We start from the raw sequence: 10,809 nt of genomic DNA on the forward strand, positions 1-10,809 counted from the left end.
CCAGTCAGCTTTCATAATGGAAATAAGTTTATATCTATTTTAAGGTTAAAAAAAAAAAATTCTGAATTCGACAGTCATATGTATACAGCAGAGTCGGTATCAACTTATACCTCTCTTGATGGCTCAGTGGTCAAAAGTCACTGCGTGTCGTTCTTCACCGAACCAGGCGGCAGTTTGAGTCCCACTGGTGGCGAAGCACTTATCAGTTATAATTCCCATCTGTTGTAGGTTATTCCCGAGCTATTGTGAATTGCACATTAAACATCTGTGGCTCATTATTTTTAATATATAAAAATGTCACGGCATAGCTGACAGAAATTCATGTGTATATATATATATATATATTATATATATATATATATATATATATATATATATATATATATATATATGTATATATCATTTCTGTAAAATACACAGCTTAACGATTTCCGCACGAGTATATCAGTAACCAATTTATTCACACTAAAAGCGCATAAGTGAGAGTGTAAGCGTTTGAAATAAGATGACGTAAGGTCAAACACTTGTTGTTGAGGCTTTCAAACGACTGCGTATGCACATAAAAGGGACATCTGAGTAACTGCTAAGATACTAAACGTAACAAGTGGCTCAAGTTCAAATGAGACCGAAGTTAATGAATCTTGAAAGCTCGAATAATGGAGATACTTAATAATTTGATATTGAATCGATACAAATCAGCCCTGTACAGTCTGAAAAGTTACCAGGTGATCCTAACTGTGTAATTATAGCTAATCGTTGTTCAAAAAATGTACGAATATGAAAGGTAAGTCTAGTGAGTTTATGCATGCCAAATTCGGACACGTCTTACTAGAGCGGATTAGACCTATCTCGAAAGAGGAATGGCAACTGAAAAATCTGTGCTCTTTACAGCAATGAACTGGAATTCAAGTCGATACGTTGCCCTATAGTTGACAATCTTCATCGTCACCAGTGTCTCCTTCGTCTGTGAAACAAAACAGATGCTATGTTTGTTCAGAAATTAGTAGTTCTTAAAAGAAGGTTCTAGAAAACTCTCGTGTATCAAAGCCCGCAAAGTGGATTTAGGTATCGACGTCTTCTCGATTTCCGTCTAGGCAGCGGCGCAGTTAAAAGCAGCAGACTATTCTTAATGCCTTCAACTTAGTGAGTGTGTTTTTTAAGATAGAATCCTAAGGCAGTTTCCATGATCCATGAGTTTTACTGATCATGTAACAATTTGGTAGCTAGATAATTTCCCCAATTCTTGATTGTTAAGTAAAGAGCTCATTGTTAGGCTGTAAGAAGAAGAACTATGGCAAGTGGTTCTCGAGGCTTGGTTGGATCTTCGAAAAGCTTTTTAATGGACTAGCTACTGATCTACGCTGTAATCAAACGATACCAGTGAGGTAATATAGTAGTAAGTTTTCTTTTAAAATTAACTAGTAAAAGTTTAGGTTGGCTATAAAAGAGAGAGAGAGAGAGAAAGGGACTATGTAATAATCAAAGGACAAGACAAATTTTATATACTTGTTTATCTCCCATTGATGAAATTAATATGAATGAATATAGTAGATTTCTATTCAAAAGTAGTACTTAAAAATCTGGTTAGAGAGAGAGAGAGAGAGAGAGAGAGACTGGTCTCGCGCTCTGAGGGACCCATTTTCTACACAGACATGTGCTCGTCATTCCTTCACATTTTCTTTGAACAGGCATTATTATATGCCACACATGTAGCTTGTAAATCGTAGAATCCACCAAAAGTTAGCTCCGTTACATCCCATCCAGTTCAGAAGTACTACAAAATGAAAGTTGTTTAACTTGTCCCAAACCTTTTGATAATGACCTTGTTTGTTTTATTATCAGCGGTTGGTTAAAATTTCCAGATGACAGTTTGACGTGAGCATCACCCAGCATCTCTCTCCGATTGTTGATTATGATTCCCTTTGGGTGGTGATGTCGATTGACAAACATTTGAAACCTAAACAGTAGTATACCCAGGTCGACACTTGCCACGCCTTACGCTGTAAATTAAAAGTTGTTTTCGCATTTATTTTTGTATAATTTGGCATATTGACTCATTGGGTTTTTAAACTATTATTTAATTAGTTTTCCCATGATGAACCTGTGTCTCATTAGTGGCTAAATGCCCATCAATTCTGGTGACATTTTCGATCTCTCATGGGAAATTGATTGTATGTTTTAAACAACTGTACTGCTCCTTATACGTTTCTCCAGAAGCAGCAGTCGAAAGCCGAAGAGTCGGACTTCAAGGACTTAACGCAGGCAGTGAGATCGAAGATAGTGCTGGACCAAGAAATACGGAACTTCCACTCATTACCACCGTTCCTGTGGGCGTATATCGAGGATATTTTCCTGGTGCTTTTCGTATGGGCGTAAGGTGTTTTGTTATGACTTGCGTAAGAGAACTACAGCCTGTGGACTGTTCTCGACTGGATTAATCAGCCGACTTCGTTACATCGCAATCCACCATCGACACGGCGAGCCTACTTTCGCAATAACTCACTGGAACGGATGTGCTTGAGGTATGTCAACCCTGAGAAGCAGATGAGGTATTCAAATGGTGATTTAAGCCACATTGACTTAAGCTGTGATGATTCTTGAGGTTCCATTTTGCTCTCGACCTACTAAAATAACCCTTGTGGATATATGTGACAACATATTTGAGGTGATTTGCCAAATTTCATTGTTTGAAAGTCCGTTGATCAGGCAGGTATTAGGAGTGATGGGTTTATGTTTACTGTTGGTGTTGAAATTAATCTCCCCTCGCTAGGGGGCAAGCCAAAGTCAGGTTAGGTTAATTTAAACGATAGTACATATAGTATCCTTGTTACAATGTCTTCAATCAGCTTTCAAGTTGGCGGAGACCCGTGAATGTAGCCGTTCAAACGGGAGTTTGCAACCATCGACCAACATTCATACGCTATGGCCATGTTTATCGAACTTAGGACAGTGTCCTGTAAATCATTTAGGGGTATGTATCTGAGCTGAGTTTAGGAAGGGAACGTATAGTTAGGACTTTTACATATCAGGAAGATGCGGCTTGGTCACATATCCTAAAGGAAACTTCAGAGTTGCTGTAATTTCAAACCTATACATCAAAGAACATGTCGCAAAATCGACTATTTTCATTTATTTTTCTAATATTTCCCGCCCTCGAAGTAATTTCCCAATGACTTACGTGGACTTTGAATAAAACTATTTTTATGTAGTATCTGTTTTTACTTCATGGTATTTCGGCAACAAATGTATGCAAAATTTTCTGTTGTAAGTATAGTAAGAAATTTGAGCTTAATAGTTAGAGAATTAACTAGTTTCCCCCTTTTTTATTGTAATTGCTTCCCATATAAGCAAAGCACCAGATAATTATATCCTGGTCTTCACAGAATCAAAGGCCGGATATTTGAAGTTTTAAGTATGAACGTAGTTCAATGTATCTAAGTCTACGCCTGTTTAGACGACGACAAATATGTATCTATATGTTTAAATAGTGAAATGCGGAGAAAGCATACCCTTATCTAGTTTGGTGGGAAGAAAATTAGAGAAAAAATAAGAAAAATTAAGAGCAAATCTACTCATATTTTATTTACGAGTGAGGACAGTTATCATTATTAAATAGTTTAACGAAGAAACCCCTAGTTAAGATTCTTAACTCTCGCAGGGCTTGCCTGAGGATTTGTTCTTGATGAACCATATCAAATCTTGTTTAATACATTATAACCCTTTAAACATTAATGACTGCATAAAATGTATTACGAAGGGTCTATCGGTCCGGAGAGTAATTTTTTGAAAACCCGCCAAAAGCTCCAGAATTTATTAAAGGTTAAGCCTTTGTAAACAGAAAATGAAAATCGCATCCAGTAACATGAACTCTCTTTTTTTCTAGTGAGCTGCCAAGAATGTGCCGCCTTATGATCATTTTTGTCGAGCGCGAAATGAACAACACAGTCAGCGCGTAGAACGTCAGCCAGTCAGCGAATGTTTACAACAATAAGGTAAATGAGGGTTTTTGTTCATTATTATTGCATGTCAGGTGTTATAGTACATTATTTCCATATTTGCCATTATATATTGTAATGTGGCCAAACTAAATATAAAAAAAAAATTATCCACTGAAATTAACATGCAAGATACACGCGCTCCATTACCGTACATGCGTTAACAAAAATATTCACAGCACAATTATTTTTCAAGATACAGTGCTCACAAAAATGTTTTTGGAAAGCTAAAACATTGCCAAACAACATGCAAAATACATTTTTGAGAAGTCTCTATTGGTTCAGGACATATAAGAAAAAAATACCGAAAAAAACAGAAAAATAACTACCGCCATTTGCGATTACAAAATACGTTCAATTTTAATTTCAAAGGTATCATCGTGAAGAACTTGAACTCCAGGAATTTGTTCCTGGGTTTGAGTCCAAGAGTCTCCTATATTTCTTTGGACAAATTTTGTGGAATTTTCCACTTTTGCTAAAATTCATTGGACCTGATAAGTAGCTGGGAATGGGTAACTGAAGCTAAATAGTGGGAACTGTGGTAGAACCATTAACTGCCCGATAATGTTCGGACCTGAGAGTCATCAGATTGATAGCTCAAAGGTGGAACTATTCTTTAGGGCCGGCCCACAGATTCCAGGGGGGTCTGGTTCTGGGGATAAGACTCTCGGCATTCTATCCGGTTTGCCCATAGCATGATTAGGGTGGGGATGATTGTATTCTTGTAATACTCTGTCCTAGCAAGTGGGTTTAGCTTACACTTGAGCCACTCAAATCTTGTGCCATCCCCTGTTGGGTAGGGTAGGGACTCTGACATTTGGGAGTGGGTTCTCACTTGTGCCATTGGTGGAAGAACAAGCTCTCTGAAAGGCTGATGGTATCTTTTTAAGGTTTTCAGGTTTAATTTTCTTTTTTTTTTAAACGATCTTTTATGACTAGCGACCATAAGGATTCGAGTACCCCTGGGCCCTTTGACAATGATTTGGTGCAGATGACGACCTCTGACAAGGCCTTGAGACGAATGACAACTCTTGGCATGAACTTGACCATGGATGTGGAATGCTCCTGTGGTGGTACTACTACTCAGGGTAGTCATCACAAATTGAAAACTTGCTAGTGTGGGAACACAGTGGATAATATGAATGTATTACATGTAGAGCACATTTCCTTGGAATGTGACTATGAAACACACACTGGTTCGTTTGCTAGCTATGGTAAAACAATAGTTACAAATGAACTTTGATGAAAATGAAGGAAAGTGGGAAGCATGGGCAACTTAGAAAAACATGAAGCCGCACTTAAAGCCAGCAGCAACATTATCAAAATATGTAAATAGACTGTCAAAAGAGCACAATCTGACGAGACCCCTAAAAACATGGATGTGTGTAGACCATCTCAATGGGTACAAGTGGCCCAGCCAAATTTGGAGGGCAATGCCACTCTTGAAAGAACTCCCAAACTTCCAATGTGGTTGGTAGTATCTGCTAGGGAGGAAAATTAGTTACTATAAATTTAGCTGATACATCAAAAAAAAGTTGGGGGTATTGATATGGGTAACATCTCAAGGTTTGGTAAAGGCAGTGGCCTTATTCACGCCAAATCAAAGACCCAGTCATATGTGATGATATTAAAGAACTTCAACAAAGATGACATAAAGGAAATTAGACCACACATGAATTTCTGTTATGGAAGAGTAGTTTTTGATAGAGACCTTTGTGAATTGACGGAAAGTGAAATGTTAGAAATTAGTCCAACCTCTGTATGGAAAATAAGAGAAATTCCAAAGGCAAATATGGTCTTTTTAACTTTTGAGGACTCCGACATGCCATCTTATGTCAATTTTGGAAATGAAAGGGTCAAAAGTTAAACCTTTTTAATCAAAACTTTTGCAGTGCTATAAACGTTTTCAATTTGGTCATCCATCCAGGTTCTGCATAAACAAAATTTGTAATAATTGCTCTGCCCCTGAATAAGGTCCTTGTTTGAAACAACCAAAGTGTATTAATTGCTAACTGGATCATACCCCATCCAATAAAAATTGCAGCCAATATAAATATGAAGAGGAAGCTGTATGTAAAGCCAATGCTGAACATATAAGCATTAGTTATGCAAAAAAATTGATTGGTCAAAGACCTTAGCTATGGTTCGGAATTCCGTAGCCCCTATAAGTTATGCAAAAAAATTGATTGGTCAAAGACCTTAGCTATGGTTCGGAATTCCGTAGCCCCTATAAGAACTCGAGCCAACAATGTAGCACCTTTACCTGCTATAAAAGTAAGAACTCCTGAGACTAAGACCCAGTCATCTGGCCTAGGTGCTCAGCCTGCAAGGGTTGAAGCACACTTCTTTAAGGAAGATGTGCCTACTTACACAGTAGAATCATCTCCAATTGAGTCCTTCCTTCTGTCTCTCCCATCTCTGCAAGGAGAAACCCTTCCCAAAGAAGTGAAACAAGAAGAAAGTAAAGTTCCAAAGAGTAAGAACGCTTCTTCCATCCTCTCCTCCACCTGCTCAAAGTATGGAGATTTCCAAACCCTATAAAAAGTGTAACAAGAGTGAGGCCAACAACGAGGGTGCTTGTGCCTCAGAAACAGCCAAGGAATCAAGTTCCTTGGATAGTAAGAAAATAGTAGCTGAAGTCCACTCTGCTCCGTATCAGAAAGCTAATAAAAAACATAATTGGGCTAATTATAAGCCACATATTTCAAGACAATCTAAAGAAACTCCCATTAAGTCCCATAAGGAAAATAAATCAGAGAAATGGTATACAGTAGATTACAGTGGAATTGCCCTTGGCAGATCCTAACACTAAAATTTCAATCTGTACATTTTACAATGGAATTGTAAGGGACTAAGAACTCGTTCAGAGATTCTAAAAGTATTACTGCATGAGCATACTCCACGGGTTGTATGTCTCCAAGAAACTAAATTAGGGGATCCAGTATACGATCCTGGTCTAAACTATGAGATCTATAAGATGAGCCCCACTGCTGGGGACCGTGCCCATGGAGGTGTTGCAATAATTGTTGCTAAAACATTGCAACATTTTATTGTTCCCCTGAACACGCAGCTTCAAGCAATTACTGTCCGGGTACTGTTGACCGTGAAATCACAATCTGATCTCTTGACCTTCCCCCGAGATGTAGGTTCACTCTTGGGGACATTCAAGGTTTAATTAATCAACTTCCTCCTCCTGTTTTACTACTTGAGTTTAATTCTCACAACCCACTTTGGGGTAGGATTATTGATGACATTGTTAATAATAATGTCCTTACACTTTTTAATGATGCCACTATGATATAACATATCTAAACAGGTGATTCATCTGCTATAGACCTCAAGTATTTGCTCTTCTTCTCTCTATCTGGATTTTAACTGGTCTGGAGATGAATTTCTACATGACAGTGATCACTTTCCCATTCATCTGAAGTTTGTGAGAAATGTCCCCTCGAATTATCCTGTTAAACGGAAGGAAGAGGAAGCAGATTGGGTCAGATTTCAAGAATGTCTTAAGCTATCGCAGGAATTTGAGTCCTTTGAGTCCCATATAAAGGCTTATGAGTACTTTGCCTCTGAAACATTGAATAGTGCTGAAAACTCAATACCTAAGACCAAAGGGAAACCACACAGACCTGCTGTTTCATGGTGGGATAAAACCTGTAGTAATTTGAGGAAAATTACCAGGAAATGTCACAGGCTTTATAAATCCAGTCAATCTGCAACAGCAACTTCTATTTACCAATGAGCTATGGCAAAACAGAAAATATTTTTAAAAAGTAAAAAGAGAGTCTTGGCTTTTTTATATGAGTGGCATATCTTCAAAGACCCCAGCCAGGTTAATCTGGAAAAAGATAAGAAAACTAAGTGGCAAATACGTTCCATCACCAACGCCTTGTCTGAAAATCAGTGGAGATCTTGTCACCAAGCCTGATGAAGTTGCTGAAAAACTGGGAGAGCATTTCTCTGAAGTGTCAAGTTCTAGGAACTATTCCACTCTGTTCCAGATATCAGGAATTCAACCAGTTCCCTTAATTTAAATTTTGAAAATGGAGAATCTTATGCTAGGTTAACTTTAAGGGATGCTCTATCATCATCTGAATCGACATCCCCCGGGAATGATAACATTCTTTAAATAGCATGCTAAAAAACAATGCCTCAGGTGCCAAACGAGCAGAATAACCCTTCACACAGAATTCAGCCACAATTCAGGCACCTCTGTGTAGATGTAGTGGGCCCCTACCACCATCCAGCTACACCCTTTCTACTACCAAACATCGTTTTCTCACAATGGCCAAAAGCAACCTCAGGCATCTGCACCAAGGTACTTGTCAATAGCTGGGTCAGTTGCTTGGGCATATCTGATTATATAACCTCCGGTCAAGAATTAGCCTTCATCTCTGATATGGATCACCCTGGAGTAAAGAGTCCACCACACCTCTGCTTATAACTCTTACCAACAGCATGGCAGAAAGAACTCACCACTCCCTTACAGCCAGTTGCAGTGGCCTGGACTGGATGGCACAAGTCACAACTTCCTTGGGTCATTCTCAGCCTCCACACTGCTCCAAGGGAAGACCAAAGCCTCCCATTGAAATGTATTGAGACAGTTTAGACAAATTCTCCCACCAACCAAGCCAACAACCTATTCAAAAGGCATCTATCCAAGAGTCTATCCAGTCAAGAAGTAGACCAGTTGCATATTTTGTTAAAACAAGTTACCTCAAGATATTTGCAATGCACAATTATTATCTATAATTTGCATAATCATCTATAATAATTTGCATATTGCAACACATCGTTCGTATTGTATCAGCCCTCACAAAAGACTTAGTCTAACAGTCAACAGAGAGGAAAGGGTGTGAACAACATCGGTCATCTGCTGTCCCAGATTTTGCTCTCAGGCTGCTTTTTCATTTAATAGAATCTCTGATCATCTCGCTTATTTTATTCTTATTCATGAAGGTCCACTGCTACTATACCCTGATGTTTATTTAGTTACATCTGATATTGCATATGGATCACGAACTCTCTGCCCACCATATTTTAAGTGTGCATCCACATTATGATAAAACATACACCTGGTTAACTTATCAAACACATTGCAAACAGGTTGAAGAGAAGTCAACCACATATTGCTTGACCTAACCAGTGTTTCATATTATTGTCCAGGCTTGCCAAGATTCGTTCTTCAGTATTAAATTACTTTTCAACCTGTTTGTGACATCTTTGACATTTGCTATATAGAATGGACATACCCTAAGACTTGAATTGGTGGTCTTGTGTTTAGACCCGTAAATTTGTCTAAATTTTGCCATATTTCCTTGATTGCACCATTGAGTATTATGCTTGAGACATTGTTTCCAAGAAATTTTTGCTTTAATTAATGGATTTCTTAAATTTTGCCAATACTGTTTCTAATTACATACTGGTTTCTGTGATTTGGTAGAGATCATTAAATTTTTAACTTGGGCACCTGTGAGAGGGCCAAGATTTTAAGATTTTAGTCTTTTTGATAACTGCTCCAGTTTGTGGGTGAGTCTGTTGTTTAGATCTTTATTTTGACATTTTCAGGATCACCATGGAATATTCGTTTTGCTGTTATTGACTGAAGATTTTCGAATACGCTACTCGTAGATTATACGGTGGAATTCGTCTAGGATTGGATTATAGAATTTAGGCTAACTGCCAAGCACGGGGACCTAATGACGTCATTCAGGACTGAAAAGGGAAATTGACAGAAGGTTGGAAAGATGAAACAGGAGATAAACCTCGCAGTTGCGCTATGAAACGATTGTTAGAGCGTGGAAGCCACATGGAAGAATGTGAAAGGAGGCTTAGAAAAAGGTACTTTGCAAAGAACTGCAAGTTGACACCAGTAAGCGCCTATGGGGGAATTCGTCTAGTGATTATGGTAAGGTATAATTTTCAGTGTATTTTATTTGTATTAGTGGAATGGAACATACTCTTGATTGGGTTTGCAGATAAATATTGATTACTGATCATGGGAACCTAATTCATCAGCCATCAAATCGTTACTGTTAATGATTTTTTTTTTATTTGGGCAGGCATGTTTCTAAGCCTTGTATTTCATTATTTTATAAGTCAAGCACTATGTTCTTGATCATCTGGTTCATTATTTGATGATATTTTGTATTACTGACATTTATATTAGTTAGAAAACCACTTAATTACGAAAGTCATTGTTATAGTTTCTTTAAATTACTCATTTTCATTTACCTGTCAGAGATTTCTTTTGAGGGGAATCAAAACATTCATTAAAGTTTCAGTGATGCTTTTCTTGTTAGTTTTGAGACCCAGAACTTTGACCAATTATGGTTCCTAAAATGAAGTCAAAATAAATTTTTATTTTCATATTGAAGGAATAGAGCCTTCATTATTTTCCATTTCTGTGCAGTGGTCATCAGCATATATATTTTTTTCAGTGGATGTGAATTCATCTGAATGAGGATCATCAGTCAGCAGAGATCAGAGCTTGATGACATCGGCTATTCGAACCCTATGATTAAGGAAGTCCGCTGTCCAACCTCATCCTAAACCCTAAGCTTTTGTTTTGCAATGAGGATCATCAGTCAGTCGAGATTAGACCCAGCAGTAGGAACAAAGCTCGATGACATCGGCTATTCGAACTCTACTATAGAGTATTCGAATTCTATATAGTTGAGTAGTGCAGGTGTTTTTTCAACTTGTTCCTCTGTCTTTTTAATAGAACACTTTGTACTTGATTTTAAATCAAGATCCAACCTAATTCTTGAGTCTAAATTCATCCAATTACCCCTAATAGAACCAACATCTA

At 37.9% G+C, this 10,809-nt stretch overlaps 1 long non-coding RNA gene across 1 annotated transcript; it reads left to right on the top strand.

The window, feature by feature from the left end:
- Window positions 1–2,261: 2,261 nt before the first annotated feature.
- On the top strand, window positions 2,262–10,758 carry LOC136829236 (uncharacterized). Its single transcript, XR_010850333.1, has 4 exons — window positions 2,262–2,522; window positions 3,884–3,992; window positions 9,567–9,906; window positions 10,439–10,758. It is a non-coding gene; the product is annotated as an uncharacterized lncRNA (long non-coding RNA).
- The last annotated feature ends 51 nt before the right edge of the window (window positions 10,759–10,809 follow it).

The sequence above is a fragment of the Macrobrachium rosenbergii genome, chromosome 44 (genome assembly GCF_040412425.1).
Source record: "Macrobrachium rosenbergii isolate ZJJX-2024 chromosome 44, ASM4041242v1, whole genome shotgun sequence".
NCBI classification, from domain to species: domain Eukaryota; kingdom Metazoa; phylum Arthropoda; class Malacostraca; order Decapoda; family Palaemonidae; genus Macrobrachium; species Macrobrachium rosenbergii.